General features: G+C 42.6%; 1 long non-coding RNA gene across 3 annotated transcripts in view; it reads right to left on the bottom strand.

The window, feature by feature from the left end:
- LOC125687405 (uncharacterized) overlaps positions 1-20499 on the bottom strand; it is a 50544-nt gene that overhangs the window by 17063 nt on the left and 12982 nt on the right. For 2 of the 3 annotated variants that reach the window (XR_007374058.1, XR_007374057.1), the window contains exon 3: positions 9265-10757. The exons of the other annotated variant lie outside the window; for it this stretch is intronic. This is a non-coding gene — a long non-coding RNA (uncharacterized LOC125687405). Of the gene's footprint in view, positions 1-9264; positions 10758-20499 lie in introns of those variants that run through there. 3 annotated transcript variants of the gene reach the window in all.

The raw sequence follows: 20499 nt of genomic DNA, 5'->3' as shown, positions 1-20499 counted from the left end.
CACCCACACATGGCCCATTTTTTTCAATAGGTTTGTATAGTTGTGTCCCTCATTTGCTTGTGCAGATTCTGTCATTGAATATTCAGATAATAAAAGTCATGCAAATATACAGATACATAGATACCAAACTCACTCTTTCCTCACCTTCAAGTGCAAATAAGAGAAATGTCACACCGCGAGTAGTCGGCAGTCCATACTTTTTAAAAGGAAAGTGGGCATAGGAGAAGAAAAAAATCCAGTTACTCCACCACTAGCTGCATTAAGCCAAAAATAAGTAGTTCTAAAAATATATGTACTGAAGCTGTAAGTGGGAACTATTCATAGTGGACGGTCACATTCTTGACCCCAGTCTGTGCTGGTTATAAGATAACCACTTGAATTCCCAAGTCGCATTGAAAAGTGCTGCACTGTATTGTAGAAACACTTGAAATTTAAGTCATGCTGACCATAAAGGAGTACTTCAGAATTTTATTTATTTGCTAATGCCAAAAAAAAAAAAAAAAAAAAAAAAAAAAAAGTAACTGTCACATTTCTCAAGGATTAAGTTAGACTTTACCACATTCTTTGCAGACACCTTACATAAACTTGCATTATAGGGACAGATGAAAATAATGTCATAATCAATGTCATAATCAACACAGGGTGCATCTGCCAGAGCTGTGACTCATGTTAAACTACAGTGTGAACATCTCACCACAGTTGTACCACCACAGGGGTACAGTTATTACCTGCGAGAGATCTCCTGCCTTACAGTGTGCTATTGCTCCCTCCATACACAAGAAGCAGGTTCTTCCAAATTCCCTCCTGTAATTTCACAGATGTCATCCTCATGGAACTCCAGCTCAGATGTTCACTTTCATCTCTTCACACTGACCATCTTCCAGTGGCACTCACATCTCTCTCAGAGGAATCCTCCCCCTCTTGTTGGCATTTTATTTACGTCACACCTCAGCAGAAGTGAAGAGCTGCTGATAGAGTTGTGGTTCAAAGCTGTTGAAGGAGGCTTTTCTCTGCTTGCCCTCTGATAGAGCATCCTGTGTGTCCACCAGCCATCTCTCTCCCAAAGTACGATAAGGCCTTGCTCATGTCACCCTGCTCCACACAGCCCCAGAATGGAAGGAGCTGTGATTTGTTTCACACCAAGAAGGCAGCAAATAGAGGAGGTCACAGGCTAGGCCTACTGTGCCGTGGTATTTGTGATACAGCATTTAGATAACAATGTGGATTTGGCTTTTAAATAGAACCACATCTCCCTAGCAAACCCCAATGCAGGACACAGAGGATAGGAGCAATCTGGCTGACTTAATGGGAACAACCCATTGGGCTTTATGTAGGGCTTTCTTACAAACTCATCATTTGTGGCCATGTGGTGTTTCTAACTGTTGTCTCTGAAGAGTGATTTCACCATGCCCAAATAAAAACTGGCTGACATCATTTTAGACATGATTTTTATCTGTCAGTAACTGTACTGATTTGTTTGTCCGCTGAGGGAATACGGTAGGAACTTTAACATCTAGCTGATGTGAAGACACACATTTGGAACTCTGCTTGGACGTAGCTTCTGCTCCAGGCTCTCAGCTCAGTTGGTTAATTGGAGATACTTGGAGCACTTTGAGGTACTTGAGACAGGTCCCACCCTGTCTGGCCTCCAGCTCTGTGCTCCAGAGAGACGTGGGTTCCCTGTAGCTCCTGTGGCACATCCCTTAGTCCTCGGCATGCATCTATGTGGGGCCATCAGGCCGTGTCTGTATGTGAGAGATGAGTGAAATCTTACATTGCTGCTGGTTATAATGGGACATTCAATACCTACATCACGCCTCCCTGATTAAACTGGCAAGCTGGACCTTCCCCATCTTTCCCTTTTCTCTGAGACCTAAGAAATAATAGGCAATTCAATAAAATTTCCTTCAATATTATGGATGAATTTAGTCAGGGCAGTTAATTTAACAAATATTTTTTTTGCACGCTTTTTCATCAACACCTAAAATGTTATCAATACTTCTTAATTGCCAGCACTCCATCTTCATTTTTCTTTCTGCAAACAAAGAAGTTTGAAAATAGTTTGGTATTATTCTTATTTTGTAACAATTTATTTCCCATCCCTGTTTAGAAAGAGGTCTGTTTCCTCTTTGGTACAGTATTCATTTTATCTGGTGCCCCTTTGGCTATCCTTAAGTCATTCTGTTTTCTTGCTGTTTTTGTATTTTCCTGTGGACTTTAATCGAGTCTGACAGGCAGTCTTTCTAAAGCACACAGGCAGTTTCTGTCTCCATTTTGTTTTCTCTATCAGAAGGACTGCAGATAGATACGCTGCAAATGAGGTTTCTTTTAGAGTTCTCCAACTTTCTTATAAACTCATATTCGTTTGATCATTCAAGCGCTCCATTGCACAGTGGTCACTAGTTTTATTAATAGCTTTCCAATTTGTTTCCACACCTCTTTCTTCCTGTACTAAACATCTAATCTAAAACCTCTGGCTATCAGTGGCCGTCCCCTGTAAAGATATTTTTTGTTTTGGCTATTTGAATTTGACTCACTGTGAGTAAAAGCATCAAACTGCCCTAGTACTCTCACATACCTAATTCCCTTCCATTGGACAGAAATAACACAAGGCTGACATCTTTGAAAGAATTTCAGCTGCATCAAACCCAAAAACACTAGGAACTCTAGATCAGCTTTTCTGTATACAACTATGTGATACTGTTTAAAAAGGGTGCACTGGAGGTCAAGGAAGCATGGAAGTTAGCTTTTAATTGTAATTGGGTCCTCTGAGAATGCAGACCATCCTTTTATGCTTTTCACAGCACTGGGGTGAGAAAGAGAGATAAGAAGAGGGAAGAAAGAAGGAAAGAGAAAAAGGAGGAGACAGGAAGGAAGGAAGGGGTGGAAGGAGGAAGAGAGGGATTGAAGAGGGAGGGACGGAAGGAGGGACAGACGGAAGGAGGGAGGGAGAGAGGGAGGAAAGGAGGGAGGGAGGAAGGGAGGGAGGAAGGAAGGAAGGAATTTTTGTGTGTCAGGACAACTCTAATAATGAGGTTTTTAAGAACTATTATGAAGGTCACGTTGAAGTTAAAATGGCTGGCAGCACTGGTGCTGTTTATTGTCTGAATAATCATGATGCAGCTGTGCCCACAGCTAAGCAATGCCTTATATTTGCAGTATTGCAAATATAAGCTGTAGGTGTCATGCCAAAGATGTCCCTCTGGGGTGGGGTGCCCTCTGGACCCAGTATTCCCAAGCTCTAAGGTTGTAAGCTGTGGGATTTCTCAGACTCCTTTTCCTCCAGCCAGGCTCTTGCCTTTCTACCACATGACCACCATACCTATTCTTTACTTCCCCTGTTAAAAACAGCCACATACCCCGCTAGGTGCTTTTCTTATCTGATTGCACCCTACTCTATCAGTATTGCTGATGCTTTCTGTGCCTGCCGAGGTATCCGTGCTGCAGGTGGCCTGACGCAAGTAGCTCACATGTTGGAAAAGAAGAAAATTAGGGGTTTGGTAGCTATGAAAACTAATAGCAGCTTTGTGCTGGGAGCCCTGGATAGAGGCAGTATGAAGATGAAAAGATAGGAAAACATCATCTTCTCACAGTAAATCAATATTGTTAATATAACTAAGACCTTCTCTAAGGGCGAGGGCACAAATTTCCGACATTAGCTGTTGTCATAACAAGTGGTCCCTACTGTTCTCATTTTTAAAATTGACCTTTTCATCTTTTCTTACTGCCATAGAGATCAATAATCTCATGCATGAGGAGAGTTACTGGTATCTGCAGGATGTCCAGAGGATAAAAAATAACTCTGCGGTACTTACTGCACTGTCTGCCTGAGCACCTGCCTGCAAGTGTCCCAGAGCAACCTGGCTCAAGTTTTTTCTACGGTGCAGAGACAAAAGATAAGAAGGGAACTCATCATCGTTCATTCTACATAATTAATCAGCTATGATAAAAGCTTGATGAAGCAACATTTGCAGTAATGCGGGCTTTAAAAATAGATTGTATAATTCCCTCCGTGTTTTCAGTTTCAGTCTACATTCATGTGGAATGGTATGCAAATACATAATCACATCCCTTACTCCCACACACATGCACTTACAGGAAGGCTCGTTGATACATACAGGAATAAAACACGCATACCCATGCAAAAAACATGCTTGAGTTGAGGTATTTAAGTACGATAAGAAATATTTACGTTATTTTTGTCAATGTTTTCAACTGCATATACGTTTATGTATTGTGCCTTCATAAGATATCATGTAAGCGCAGTGATGTCCTTGTATTAAACTGCAGAGACGTGAGATGAACACTGCTGGTGAGAGACACAATGTACATGTTCAGGTGCTTCCCCATTACATACAAACATTCAAAAGATTTATATCATCCTTTGGCATATATCACTGAATAATTGGTTCCAAGGCAATTGCAGTCTCTATTTATTTAGACGATACATTTAAAAAAGGAGAAATGGGAAAGGAAGGGAAGGAACAATACATAAAAATTAAAATGGGGGAAAGGAGGAAGTATTTTCAGTGAAGCTCGTCATAATAAAAATTACAGTACGTAGATAATCTATCATATAGATACATAGACGTTGCTACATGATCATACACTGTCTGATATCTAAAATCTGTCCAATATGTGTGTATACACATCTACAAATCCATATTTCCATATGTTTGCTCATACCTAAGCACCAGTGCAGGTATATATACATGGTGTTAAAATGCCAACCCAACCACAGAACTTTCGCAAGGGGAAGAGAGCAGTGAGTCTGACACCAAAGTGCCAAGAAAATGGGGCAGGCAGCTTATGCAATGTGCCTGCAGCTCATCCCAAACACGAGGGCAGGTTCCTGCCAGCAGAGCCGGGTGTGCTGTGCGAGCAGCATCAGCCTAGGCAGAGCGGGGATAAAGTCACTGAAATTGCTGACACGGCTCCTCTGCTAGAAAAAGCCCTGCGGTGGCCCAAAAAAAAGCCCTCAGCCAATTTCTTTCCTCATTGCATCCTAATATGCACCGCTGTCATGTCTTGGAAAAAAATCAGGGCTTTCTCCTGCAAGAAATAGCAGAAAGGAGGATAAATTGCTTTATCTTTGGCAGAAGTGGAGCAGGCCTTCTGTCATATCCCCGAAGCTGCTCCGAGGAGAGGATTCCCTTGCATGCATTCAGGCAATTATTTCACACTGAATGGGGAGCAGAAACATTTCTGTTTTGCGTCTGAGCCTCCTCCAGGGTCCTCTGTTGCAAATGCCCAGAGACTGCTGCCTTGGGACTGGGCTGAGGGCTGCCCACTGCCCGCAGCCCCTGCATCCCCAAGGTCACACCTTCCTCATTAGTTCATAAAAAGGCAGTGGGACAGCCAACAGACTCCCTCCACAGTGTAGCAATTTGTTTTCTCAGCTACACTCAGCTTCTCTCTGAACTCTGTAGTATTGCTGGCAGTCAGGCACAGCCCTTGGTACCAGGGATGACACTTTCATTAACTGGGGTACAACTGAATTTCAATTTGGTAGAGCGACAATTTGTTTTCCCATCTCTCTGCTTATATTTACAGGCATCGGATTTTCAGATTATTGGAGCACACCCACAGTGAATACTGTTTCCTGCAACTTTTATTATTTTGCAGAATGGATCCCAGCAGAACATTAGAAAAATAAAACTGGACATGTAAATTTTATGGCCTGAATCCACCCAGCTGTAATTGAAATGAATACTTGGATGATTCAGTTCCACTTAATTGTGAGGGTGACAAATATTTATATATATATCAGTACATATGCAGAGATTTATCAATCCTTTGCATCTCTGAGTCTTCACCAGAATTTTCACATAACTTTGTACCTTTGAAAAGTGGCAACATGTTCATTTTTTTACATTTTGTTATGTTCCCACATAACATGGACTTTCATAGAACCATAGAATCCTTTGAGTTGGAAGGTATCTTTAAGTGCCATCTGTCTGAACTCTCCTGCAGTGAACAGGGACACCTACAGCTGGATCAGGTTGCTCAGAGCTCTGTCCAGTCTGATCTTGAGTGTGTCCAGGGATGGGGCATCCACCACCTCTCAAGGTAACCTGTGCCAGTGCCTCACCACCCTTACGGTAAAAAATTTCTTCTTTATATCCAGTCAAAATCACAGAATCACAGAATTGCAGAGGTTGGAAGGGATCTCTTGAGATCTTTGAGTCCAGCCCCCTTCTAAAGCAGGTTCCACCCAGCAGGTCACAAACCTAAGCATCCAGACAGGTCTTGAATATCTCCATAAAAGGAGACTCTACAACCTCTCTGGGCAGCCTGTTCCAGTGTTCTATCATTTTGCTAGTCCCTCTTTAGATAATGAGAGGCTGTTCTCAGGTCTCCCTGGAACTTTCTCTTCTCCAGGCTGTACAGCCCCAGCTCTCTCAGCCTGTCCTCAAAAGAAAGATGCTCCATCCCATGGATCATTTTTGTGGCCCTCCTCTGAACGCACTCCAACAGGTTCACATCTCTCCTGTACTGAGGATTCCACATTTGGATGCAGTACTCCAGGTGAGGCCTCACCAGCACAGAATAGAGGTGCAGGATCACCTCTCTTGCCCTGCTGGCCATGCTTCTTTTGATGCAGCCCAGGATACAGTTGGCTTTCTGGACTGCAAGAGCACATTGCTGGCTCACATCCAGCTTACAGAATCACAGAATCACAGAATTGTAGGGGTTGGAAGGGACCTCCAGAGATCATCGAGTCCAACCCCCAGTACTCCCAAGTCCTTTTTGGAAGGGCTGTGCTCCATCTTCACATCCCCCAGCTTGAACTACCGTGGCCCAGGTGCAAGACCCTGCACGTGAATTTATTGAACCTCATGAGGTTCACCCGGACCTACTGCTTGAGTCTGTTTTTACCTGAAGGACAGCATCTGACTGACTGCCACATTGCCTTTAAGCATAGTAATTAATTTCATGGTATGTTGAAAGCACTTGGGGCAGAGCTCAGGGAGGGGGGGGGGGGGAGTGTTGCTCTATTTTCATGGAATAAAAGTGGAGCAGATTCGTATGGCTGTGCACAGTTACAGGGATGGCAGCATTTTTGCCATGAGTAGTTCACGTGGGACAGGAGTGTGCTCAGTTTTGGCTGTTTCCAGGTGCTTTCTGTACCCACACGCACAAACCTAATTGCATGAAGAAGCCAGATTTTTGGTAGAGAGCTGTGAGGAGTGAGTGGAAGTTTTAAAGAACCTTATACGTAAAATGGGTGAAAGATCTCCCAAGACGTGAGGTTCTGTATGGGCATTTCTGAGCAGTCCTTTCACCGTGGTGAGGTAAAGGCATGCTATTGCAGTCCAGAAATAATACAATCTCTGCTCTGCCCAAGCACAGCAACCACAAAACTCAAGCAGGACAGCACGAGGCACATGAAATGCGTGACGATAAAACATCAGCCAAAAGAGAAAAGACAGGTTTAGGAACCAATTAAGCTGCTTAAAAGCTTTGTGAGACTCTTGGGGGGCGGGGGGGGGGGGGGGGGGGGGGAAAGAAAAAACAGAAAAATGTTCTTGCAGCTCGCAGCGGGGGAGAGGAGAGGTTCATGCAGCTCTGTCTCACGGTGCTGTTCCACTGACATTTTGCAGATGTGAGCTCACCTTTGTTTAAGGTCAACTTTCCGGTGCTTGAAGTTGCTAATCCTGCTGAGTAGTCAGGCCCCAAATGAGCCTGATCCCGAAGGGAGCTGTCAGGCAGCGCTTCCCTTCTTAACCGATTAAGACCTGCTCCCAGTTTTTCACCAGCAATTGATGGATCTAGTAGTTGTCTTCCCCGCGCAAGGTAGATCAATTGACAAGAAAACTATTTAATGGCAAAGCTTCTAAACGCTTGTCTAAGTTCTTTTTTGCATTTTAATAGTGGAGACAAGTTATTCAATCAAGCATAGCACTTTGCGCCACGGTGTCGAGTTGAAACATATCAGCCTCTCTGAAGAAAATGCTTTGGGTCATACTGTGGACAGAACATCCTGAGACACATTTAATGTGACACGCTATGTCATCCAATATCTATAAGTTTGGGTTGAAAGCAACCTTGTAGAGGTACTCTAAAATGCCATCTGAGCTTGGAAGCACGTAGATTAATTTGCTGGTTTAATCCCTTAAAGGCACTGCTGTGGCTGCATTAGCAGGGTAAGGGTGCAGCTGGTGCCATGTGGCAGCCCCAGAACTGTTGTGTGCTCAGTTCATGGCTGCAGACTTTGCTTCAGCTCTATGCAAGCATTTCTCTGGTTGTAGTTTTGTTAGGTTCTCACTTCTCACAGGGTTCCTGCATTTTTTCTGCCTTTACTAATTGGAAGCACAGTAGGCTACACTCTCGCTGAATAGAATAATTTATTTCTAAGTCACTGCTCTTACACATTTATGAATTTGGCATGAAGATGTTATATTAATATGGAAAGTTTTCAAATATAGTCTAATTTCCTTAAATTAAAAACGCTGTTTGTAATGAAATCTGACTGATTTTATATGGTCTTTTTTTTTTTTTTCATTTTGGGAATGTACCGAACTATCCAGCTCAGAAAGAGGCAGTGTAAATGGTTTGGATTTTGTCTAGACTGAGCAATATTTCAGTTCAAGGAGAATCCATTTGATTTGTAGTTGTAATGGCTCACAGAGAAGGTGGCATAACCTGGTCTACTCTGAGGTACTCAGAGCAAAAAGCAGGCTGACTCTAAGGTAAGAAATTATTCTCCCTGAATTCCATCCTGCTTCTCTTGTTCAAGCCAAGCAGTTACTTCTAAGCTGAGCTTTTCATGGTTAAGAGGCTGCCACCTGCACAGGGTTAAGCAAAGCAGGAGAAACCAGCCTGTTGTGCATTGGGTTGTTTGTCCTGCAGGAGATCACAAATAGCAGAACTGCTTTTCACTACTCTGTCTTTCTTTCAGAGAGCAAAGTAAAAGCAACCCTGCAGCAAAATCACGTTGCCCTTGGGATTTTCACCTTTTCTCATCATACCTGTTTGTCTGAGCCAGATCATGCTTTGTAGTCTTTCATGTGTGTGGGCAGTCTGAACTAAAGACCTCACAGCGCGGGCAGTTGTAAAACTGCAAGCTGTTAGAAAGCACCATCTATTGCACTGCTCTCAATCACAATGTTTTTCTGCCTTTAACCATCTTTTCCTGGCACTCAAGTTTGTTAATAGAAGCTGTCTCGCCTTTTAAGCATTAACATGAAATTTATTGGCTTGAAGGATAGGATAAGACTAGTTAGTGTATGATACAGCGCTCATATCTATCTAATTGAAAATGACCATAATTTCCCTGAAAATTTATCTGACAAAAGAAACCAAACAGCCCTTTCATGGTGCCCCAGCTATATTACTCATGTGATACAGTACAATAACAAGTGAAGAAAGGGCTGCTCTATTACCATTGATCGGAGGCTGATGCTCCAGCTGAGCCTGCTGCTATGCTCCAACCACCCTCTAGATCAGGACTGCCACGTGTACCACTTAATAAGGCTTCTTACACTGAAGTTTTGTCAGCCACAGATTCCTGTGGTGCACCAGCTGTCTCGGTATTTACTCCGATTCACAACAAAAAAGTTAAGGCTGCCAAAAAAAAAATGACCAGATAACTTCCTATTTTTGCACACATAACAGCTGCAGCTATGTTCCCTTCAAGGCATGAAAACTGATCTGAAAATGAATTTTGAGTTTGGGAAGGCTTTAGGAAAAAAAAAGGCTTTTCTATTTTTGAGGTTAAAAAGGGTGGAAAAGTAAAGTGAACAAACCACTTCCCTAACATTCACTGTGGGGTTCTCTTAGTCTTCTTTGGAGGGGAAAGGCAAAAGGCAATGGTTTGAACATCATCTAAGAACATGTCACCCAGCTGGGTGCAGGCAGGTGTGCTTCTCTTCCACCTGCATTTCAGAATATGCAAAGTGAAGGCACTCATCCACACCTGTTTGTGTAGACACATCCTGGGTTTTGAAGCTTGAAATTTGGTCTCAAAATAATCCCTTCTATGCCGAACAGATGTTTGAGAAGTTGCATATAGCTCATAGAAGAAGAGCAGTTCTGAAAGTTAGGCAGCACCCTGAAACTGCTGGGCTAGGGCTGTTGATTCAGTCCAAGCACACACACATACCCTGTGCATTCAGCTCGCCTGTCTCGTGACGTCATTCTACAGCCATGACCTAGCATGTCAACTTCTTACCTTTCAGTCAAAATGTCAGTAGTGCTGATAGCACTGTATGCCACTGCCTCCTGGGGCTGCCATCAAACATCCAAAGTGTCAGATTTTGCTAGAATTACAGTTTGACTGCAAAGCTGCGAACATGTGCTGACGGGGCATAAACCACCTTGTCCAAGTCATGTTTGTGGTCCCTTCCTCTGCTTGCTGATGGTTGTTTTGTGCAAGGACTTCTGATGGCTTGAGGTTCCCCTGAGTTCAGCTTTCTGGCAAGGGTATTACTGACAAAGTGAGATCTAAGTCACGGTGTTTACTAAACACAGACAACTGTGTAACAACACGTCTACACTATGGTGAGACAAAGGAACATTACACTCCAGAGAAATTGTATTTTTCTTTCTGGCTGAGTTTGTTTAATGCCTTCCCATGAAGTAACTTTCCAGTGCAGAAGTACTTACTGGTGGCCAAGATGTCACTGAATGCCACTGGCAAGAGATGAATTCCAAAAGTTGTTCAAGGCAAGCACTGTTCTCACTCTGTGGTCCTTGTTTCCACTGGTTTTCTGTCCTGGATCAGCTGGTGTCCTTGCTGTGACATTCCTCAGTATCTACACAGCAAATAACAACAGCAAGTAACAAACCTGCACACAACACTCATCGCAGGGGTTTGCTAATGTGGCAGTCAGGAGTAAGCTCATTTTCCTGCTTCCCTCCTTGGCATGATTTTAAGTTGTTAACTGACCTAAAAATAACGTTTCTGCTCCTGCATTTTATCTATTCAAAATACATTTTCTTTATTTTTTCTCACTTGGGAAGACATTGCTTTTCTAGTTGAACTGATCCTTCACTACCCTCAGTATTTAGGATAGATGAGTAACATGAATGCCGAAGTCTTACTCTGCAGTCACTTGCAAGTTGCCTGAATGTCTGGTGCCTTTAATTATCCCCAAAGTGAATGTTGCAACATGACCGCACCACCTGGATGGCTTGGGAACCAGCGTTAGCTACCTGTATGGTATACTTGCAAGGCTTTGCTTTGCTCCTTAGCAGTATCTATTATACATGCATGCATATGCATTTCCACAAGGCAAGGATTGCTCTATGTAGTACCATGCTAAAACTCTCTACATTACCAGCTGGTACGTCTCAGTGGAGCAAGGCAGCTTTGATAGCAGAATCTCTGTAACTATGTTACTGTATTGCTCTCTTCAAAGTGCTTAGCTAAGCTGAGAAGCCATCTGAAAGATGGTTTGGATAGGATGACATCTTGCTCCCATATCGCTGTCATGCATCAGGTGATCGTGCCAGATCCCTCCAAGAGAGCACCAGATCCATTCAAGCCTCACTCACCTGGCCCCATTCAGTTTCTTGGACAGAATGAGGTGACAAAAACTGGGTGACAATAACAGGGTGACAAGAACAGGATGCCTGTGCTCTGGCACCAACTGCTCATCTGTGCCTTTCTTGCAGCTCACAGGGTTGAGTGAGACCACAGAATTGAACAGGGCTGGGGGTGTTCCCCTGTACTGGAAGTTGCTTTTTCCACCACCCGAAGTATCAATTGCTTCTCCTGATGGTTGAGTGTTCACACTGGATTCCAGCAGCCATAGGACTGCAAAGGCATGACTATGTCTACCAAGGGCTCTTGTGTGCTACGTCATGGGAGACTACCCAGTTCCTTCCTACATATGCAATAACAATATTTCCCTCAGGCAGGGAAACTGAGTCATGCAAATTGTCACTGCCTCATCCCTGCTCTGAGAAGCTCATTGGTGATTGTTATTATCAAGGCAGCATCTGAAAATAAACCTGTCAAAAACAGAGACTATGTAAGGGTGAATGAAAAATGAAATGGGAGCTGCCAAGGTTTAAAATCCCAGAGTGAGAAACAATAGAAGAAATTTTGGGAACTGAAGCTGTTCAGTTGAAACATTTTTCTGCCTGCAAAAGAGAAGAAGAGCATGAAGATGTGTGGAATAGAAGGATTTCTTTGTGGTTAAGGGTCTCAGGAGCTCTGGCCTCATTTCCCAGCTCTGCTCAAGCTTCTTGTATAACCTTGGCCAAAGTCATGAAATCTCTCTGTGCCACAGCTCCTCTGTTGCTACATGGATTCCCACCTCACCATGCTGCCTCTCTTTCTCTCTCCTGTGTCTGCCTCACCCACCGAGACTGTGAACTCTCTTGAGATGCAGACTGCTTCTCATTTGTGATTTATCTTTGTTTTGATACAGTCGTTCCCGATTTGAATTTTTTTTTTGTTAGTACTATATCTAGCAACCTCAAGCGGAGCCTATAGGTGATACCACAACACAAACAAAGCAACAGCTGAGCTTTTGAAAGGTTCTTCATTTAAAAAAATCAATTCTGAAATGTTCTGCTTCTGATGAGCCAGTAGTAAATTCTAAAAAAGATTGGCTTATTGTAACAGCGTAATTGGTTTGCTCTAATGCAGACACTAACTGGCAGGTTCTTATGGTGTTACTGTATGGATTTTTACATAATGCTTTTAATGTTGTAAGCTCTGTCTGCTGCAATTAAATATTTGAACATAGTTCTATGCTCAGGGACTGTAAACTTAATTTTGCAAACAGTCAGCAGAGCCTTCCACAGGTGAAATTCTGGTGTTAGCAGTAATCCCTGACATATGGCTGTTATCTCCATGAACTGGGCTCCAATTACCTCACTGGTGATATCCCTGTTGCTGGCAAGAAGCAAATTTCCATAAAGTCACAACGTATCAGTCAGAAGGTTCATGCAGTTGCTGCATTAGCGATGTAATTCATCCCTCTGGATAGCAGCGGTTCACCTTAGGAATGGAAAAAATTAACCCGGAATCTAACGTAAGTTGGTAAACAAAGATAAAAATTTTGAAAACTTCATGTTCCTCCAGAGTGTTTGTTTTTTATCAACGCCAGCCTCACTAGCAATAAAGCTTGATGCTTTCTCTTTAGGGAAAAAGAGAATGTAAATCAATGTGTACAGGTGCAGTTGTCACTGAGATTTTATTCGCTATAGCTCAGACATACCTATAGTGTTTTCCAGGCAGTAGCAGCTCTATTTAAGATTAATTTTCTCATCATCTTAGCCACTGGGTAGAGCTGCCACTTCTGCTCGCAGGCATATGGGCAGGTCCATGCCAAAGAGCAAAGCTGTGGCATGCAGAGCTGCACCTCATGGTCTCCTCTATGTTTTGTCCCTCCTCAGTGCTCATCGCTGCTCAGGTCAGTGGGCAGAACCAGCCAAAATGTTTTCAAGCCATTTCCCAGCTGAAAAGCACTAGGCCCTTTCAGGCTTACTTGGGTTGGAAACAGTCTGTCAACATTTTGAACTCTGTGGGATTTGTCCAGAGCCTTTTTGCCCTTATTCTCCTCTTTAGCCCTGCTTAGGTCTCTTCTTGCTATACTTAGACCCACACAAACCGGGAGAGCTTCCTGTAAAGCACTATATTAGTGTTTGCTCTTCATTTTCAGCAGTAGGCCTTAATCCATGGCTCAGCCAGAGAGAGTGGGCTGGAAATGGTGGGCAGATGTCCCGGGAGCCCCCAAAACTGTTGGGCTGTTTGGCTTTTCCCTGCCTGGAAAGGGGAGACGCCCAGCTCTGTGATATGCAGTGTTTTGTTTCTTCTGTCATGTGAGAAAGCAATCTGGTGGCAGTCGTGTCTTTCCAATTCCAACAGATCCCGTTTCAGAGAGATAACACCACTGCTACAGACCTTCCAAGCTAATTGCAGGGACGTCTTCACCAAAGCCATTTTACAGTGCTTGTTCTAACACAAACCTTGCGTTAACAACTTCAAGTGAAGTGAGATAAAACAGTTCCTTTTATGTGCTTTATTTATTTATCTCTAGATCCGAGATAAGCACTTGGCCAAAACAAAATCTTGAGCAGCCCCAGCTCAGTGTCTCAAAACAGGAACCTGTGAGAATCTGCCAGTCACCAACACTGGAGTCTCTTTGCCAGGTTCATAATTAAATATAGATACACGGTAGATGAAAGTGTGCTACAGTGCTGAGACAGTGTGCTATCACAGCATTGAAAAATGGGAAGCAGATAGTGCAAAGCACACTGTGAGGAGTCAGTGAAGCTCATTTGCAAGGGAAATGCAAATACAAAGCTGATTGCATTCCCTTAAATGGAAATGTGTGTTAAATCTGATAAGAGTGTTCTGAGTGTCTCCTAAGCGTGGGCTCGTCTCGGTGCTGAGTTTCTGTTCTTCAGTGGGTGAGGGAATGAACACTGCTCTGAAACTGCACACAGGTGAGAGATAGCAATTATTTTCCTCTACGTCTTCCACTATCTGCATAAATTAACATCTAGATAGCCTTTATATCTCCAAAGCACTCCACATATATTAGCTAATTAATGCTCACCATATCCTTCTATATTAAAGAAAGAATTATCCTCATTTTGCTAATGTTGAAATTCAAACAGGAAGATTAAGTGCCAGGGAGTGAGTCCAGCTAAGCAGTTTAGTCAAAGGGACTAAAAATTAATCATACATTTAAGAGCTTCGGTGGGCTGGGACCTTGATCTTGCACAATGCCAAGCACCTTGTAGAATCAGACTCACCCAAAACCACAGAGGAAGCAACTTGGCAATGAACTGCTCTCCAGGAACTTAGGACTCAGCGCTACCTCGCACATTCTGAATGAAACTAAAAGTCAGCTCTAGTGTTGGAAACATACACTCACAGCAAGTAGATAAGACAAAACCTACTTGGTTAGGGCATTGCCTACATCAAATGGTGCATGTTCTCTCCATGGTCACATTTCCAGTGTTGCAATATAAGAACCTGCAAACTGCACTCTGTCATTACCTGTAGTGCCTTTGGCAGAAAACATTAGCTGCTAGCTACAAGTTACATGCAGCTCTTGAGGAAGATCATTGTGTCTTCCCACAGCCATGAAAACAGTCTCCTCTCCAAGAATTCTGAAATATTTTTTCCTGGCTTCACAGCAGCAACTTAATCAGCCAAATGATCTGACGATCTTTTCTGGACAAAAAAGTATTGTAAAAAGTGTTTAGAGGGGCCAAGTGCACAGTGCTCTTTGATTACCTTCATTTGGATAGATGCAAAGAATTTTCTGAGAGACAAAGAGGAGAGAGCTCTACCTGAATCTTTAACAAGTGTTTGTTTTATCAGGTTCAAGTTCAGGATTAAACCCAGCTCAGATAGCCAGCAACATTTACATAGAGCATTCCTAGGGCTGCATAAGGGAATATGTCTTTTCCTTATAGAGTTGCTGTGCTTTACTGATATTGCACAAGATTGCAAGTTGCTCTTGTAAGCAGCACTCAACTGCTCTTATGAAAAATCATTCTGATGTGTGTTTGGGGATAAATATTCATCAGCACCTGAATATATTGAGTGGGACATTTTCCTTTTCTAAAGAAACATCACTTTTGTTGACATTGAAAATAAACGGTGAGCTTCTGAACAGACTGGTCCATTGTAAGAGTTCCCAAAATTAGGCTAAACGGCGGGTGACTCATTGTTGGGATATTAACCAGAGCAAGATAAATGTGTGTGCAAAGCGAGGGACATGGCTTATCTGATTGGGTTATTGATTGATTTTGAATTAATTTAACAAGGAGACAGGTGCTGAAGGGGTTGAGACTGCAGCCACAGAAAACAGTAAGGGCTCAGCTCTTTCAGCCCCTCCTGGTGCTGATAAGCTAAGAAGAAAAACGCGTTCAGAGGCAGCGGAGGGATAAAGGAGAACAGCAGGGCACGGCAGCTTGTGAAGCCTTGCGCTTGCAGGCAAACAGGAGGCAGCTTTTGTGCATGGGGACAATAAAGTGCCAGCGTGCATGAGGGGTGTGATGAGGGCCAGCGACAGGGAAACTTGGGACTGGGCAAGCCTTTTGCAAAGACAACCTTTTCCCCTGTGCCAATGATATGCCAGCCCTGCTGCTGCGGCTGCTGGCCAAAGAAACAGGTATTGCTATCAAACAAACAAACCTGAGAGGACTGGATATGATGGAGCAGAGTTCACCTGTGGAAAAGCTCAGGTTCAGCAGTTAAGAGTAACATGAAATGAGGGCAGGGCAAGCAGCAAAGTGTGGAGAGGAAGCCACTGCTGGTCATGGGGGAGGCAGGTAAGTGGCACACCGGTTGCACTGTCCTCAGGCAGTGAAGACATGTGCTACCATGCACTGCAAGAAGCACCAAGACAGGAGAGAGTACCAAGATTGTGACTTTCATCAGCTCCCAGTGAAGTTTGTAAGAATATGAATGGAAAGCATAAATACTATTTCAAAACAACTGCCCAACTTAACTGTTTTAGGGGCCTAGGATTTCTTTGTACAACTGCGATGCAGTAGATAGGCATGGCATGAGGGTAGTCCTTGGTATTTAGCACACATCTCCACACTGCAGATATCGATGTGTTCTCACCCTCTGAACTATGTAGCACTTATTTTTCACATGAGTAAACTAGCTTTAGTATTGGCTTTGAATGCAGATAAATACACTGAAGGTATAGATTTCTCACTGCCCCAGTAATACTGCATGCATCTCTGGCCTGGATCTCTGGCTTTTCACACTGGTAGCCTATCTCTAATATTGATTTGGGACGTAGATAGATAGTACACACATTATAGATTTATTTCCATCTTTGTTGAATCTCTGTTGGTTTGGAAAGTAAATAATCTGCAAGAATAAATTTCCCCCATAACATTGCTTTTTGCACATAGAGGATGAGAAAACATTAAACTTCTAGTGCATTCATTTACTCCCTTTTGCTGACTGTACCTCACCCTCCCCAGCATCTCATTTCTATTGCTGCCTATCTCAGTGAAATGGCTGGGCATTGTCATAACAGAGTGCTTTCACAGTGAGACATCCCATCTGTCTTCCTTTCCCACAGCACTTCAAGTGCCCCTTCACTTGAAAACCTGAGCCTGCCTTTCATCTACTGGTGCACACCCTTTAGCAGAAATGTTGTAAGAATGTCAGGGTTTGGGGTGGGTTTTGTTGTCGTTGTTTTCTGATGACTTAGAGGTGGCATCTGATTTTTACTCAGGGATGTCACGTAGTTTGTGGCAGATGGTGTGCTGTTTGTGGTACTAGCATGCCACAAGTCAGAGCACCTGAGCAGTCAGCCCTAAAAGTCACTGCACCTGAGCAAGGATGATCTCCCTCCCAGTGAAATGAAATTCAGTGATCATGGTACCACACTGAACCACAGCTTGTTATGTCAATGCAGGTCCAGCAAACTTCAAGAAACCTGCTTCCTTAGGACGGGCAGTACCTCAAAGCAAAGAGCCTGAAATATTCAGACAACAACCTGACGTTTTGTGACATCCCTCCTTTCTTTCATTTCTCATGCTAAAATTTCTCCAGCTCTATCAGATTTGGTGGCTCTGGGTGGGACATCCATGCCTACCTCAGCAGACCACCTTCTGGTGGCTTCTGAGGAAGAACAGATACTTGCAGGACTTCTCCCTTCTCTCCCATCCCATCAAGGGAACATCCAAAACAAGTTCCAGTGGCTTGTGTCCTTTTGTGTTGGTTTGTAATGTAGGATGACCAACTCACATACAGGTGTCAGTGTCTTCAGTATGAATGTCAGAATGTAACTATTAGGCAAATTCCTACCATTACTAAATAACTAAGACATAGAAGGGATAGTTGATTCATTTGCCCATGTACAGTCCCAGCCACCATGGTAACTCACCTATCAACAAGTCTTAACACTCACCTTGTGTTAAGAGTTTTTCTGTGTTCACTTGTTTTTGGCCTACAGAACATTTTATACATGTCTTTTCCATCATCAGCCGGGCTGTTTGTAATCCACCTGCTTACTTTAATAGGATTTAGTTGTCAAATAGGATTCCCTTTGATTTTATAATCAGTATTAGCTTCCTTAACATCTTGCTGTTCTTTATTAGCTTCATCAGAATTGCTAGAGGATTAATGTAGGCTTGGACTCTTGGTGAAGACCTCAACATTTTGGAGCTTCCATCGAGGTGGCTGATGACATGCAAAGTATCTTGACCATTAGAGTCAGTGGTACCCCAGTGGTACCTCTGGAAGCCTATTCCTAAACACAAGTGTTCAATACTGTTCAAAGTTTGTGGATGGGTAGAGCATGTGATGCTGGTGGATGTAACATTGGGCTTCTGAAGAGGTCTGTTGTTTTGGAGCAGCTGATGGAGGCAGGATGGGAGACACCAGGACTTCACAAATGGTACAAGGCTTTTACATGTGGGCTAAGACACTGACTCCTCAGTAGCCTCACCCACTCAGGTGATAGGAAATATCACCTTCACAAGCAAGATTTCTATGTAGCACCATGCTCCAAATCTTCATTTATTTTGCTGTTAATTTACTGCATTTAGGGGATGCTAGCTGGAGCTTTTACTTGACAATGGGATCAAAAGCATAACCACATTGATTCTTTCTTGTTGGGAAAAAAAACACCAACCTCACGCAAATACTTTTCAGTGAGGGCATTTGTAAATTTATTTTATTGTATTTTTGTTTATATGCATGTGTTTGTTTCTTCCTTACAAGTGCATGTAAGTCTTACTTTTCACCGCACTATCCACAGACCTCAAAAGGCTGGTCATCACTTTAACCAAATATCATCAAACCTTCATTTCCTGCCTATAGCTGCTCTTATTCTTTAGTTTAATAGGGAGTTTTATGAATTTTTTTGAGCACAATGGAGATAAAAATAGGAAAGCACAGGATGTTCATCAGGACTTCTTTGTAGAAAAGCCTGAGGCTGCTACCTCTCTCTGGATCCCCATTGTTGCCTAACTTCAACCCTTCAGAGGGAGATGTATCCTTAGCCAATCATCGAGAGGGAAAATATGCTGCTGGAGGAAATACCTAACTGTGATTTCTCTGCATAAAAAATATGTTTCATTCATTGTGATCCTTAGCTTTCATGGAGTGGAGTACAGATAGGACTGTAAAATCCACCTCTCTTCAACTGTCTCTTGCTGGTGGGATGAGATGCAGGAAATATGTCCACTGTGTGTATATGAACATCAAAATTATCTAGGTTACATCACTGATTGTATCTTGATTATATCACTGTCCTTTTCCTTCAGAGTAAATTTATCTTCACCTCACTTTCAAAGTTTTTGTCAGGATTCCTTTCTGAAAAATTTAAGTGAAATTTCTTTTAATAAAGCTGTAGCTGAGCTCATTTTGCTTAATTAGCAGCTTTTAACGTTAGGGAATAAGAGCAGAATGCAAAGAGGCTGCCTTGGTGGATTGGAAATTACCAGCGTTTCATACTCTCCTTTATACTATAGGACTTTGTGCAAGTACAACTAGCAAGCTTAACAGCTCAAACTCTCCTGGCTTTGAACACTGGAAGTGCTGTTAAATTATTAAACTTAGTCTCAACTGGCAAGGACATTCAGTGTCTGAAACCTTACCAAACCTCAAGGCAGTTGACAGCAGATTGTATAATGAACAGAGCAAAGAGAAATTAGGATTTTTTAAAGAATTGATTCTCAAGTTCATCCTTCAAAGTGAAAAATTTAAAAACAACAGCTATAAAACATGAGCCAAGATGGAAACTTAAAAAATTTCCCTTGTAGAAGCAAATGATAACAACTATCACTTCAGGCTGACGGAAAACATAGCGAATCTATTTCAAGATTTTAATCCCTCATGAAATGAAGCACAAAATACAGACATCATTCAAAACACAGAGAAAGAAGTGAAGAATGTAGTGCTTGCTTTGTACAAAAACTCGTGGGTTAAATATAAATTCTGCCTGTGGCAGAGAAAAAATGGATAGAGCGGAGGTCAGGGAGTTCATCTGGGACTTGTAAGACCAGGATGCCAGTAGCTTTTCAGGTATGAAGAAGAGCTGCATTAAGAGCAGTATCTTTTCATTATGCAGCCTAGTGTTTAGAAACTCCTGAGAGTAAATGTAGGTTCAAATCCATTCTGGTTGTTGCAAGAATTAATTCTGTATTTCACATATTCTAGGGATCGCTTTAATCTCTGGACATTGGGCAAAACATGGGAACATGTGCAGCAATACTTCCTTCCCTGTCCACCTGGTTTCATGCATACAAACAACCCATTATTCAGTTTAACCTGTTCTGCTGGCTCAGAAGCCTAGATATTAACATTTACTAAAATGTTTACTTTCTTTATGACCGAAATGGAAAATGTTGCACACAGAAGTAGTAAAAGATTCAAACTGTGATAATGAAGAAACTTTGGTTGCATATCCACTAACTTTTGCGAGCTTAAGAATCAGTATAAAAGTAGAACTGAAAAAAAACAAAACCAGGTGTAGAGGCATGGGGGAAGATTACGCCAGTTAAATCTGGGTCTATTTTTAATATAGAAAAATCAGGTTTACCAAGTTTTAG

The sequence above is a fragment of the Lagopus muta genome, chromosome 1 (assembly GCF_023343835.1).
Source record: "Lagopus muta isolate bLagMut1 chromosome 1, bLagMut1 primary, whole genome shotgun sequence".
In the NCBI taxonomy this organism is placed as follows: Eukaryota; Metazoa; Chordata; class Aves; order Galliformes; family Phasianidae; genus Lagopus; species Lagopus muta.
This window is presented reverse-complemented; position numbering and strand designations above follow the sequence as displayed.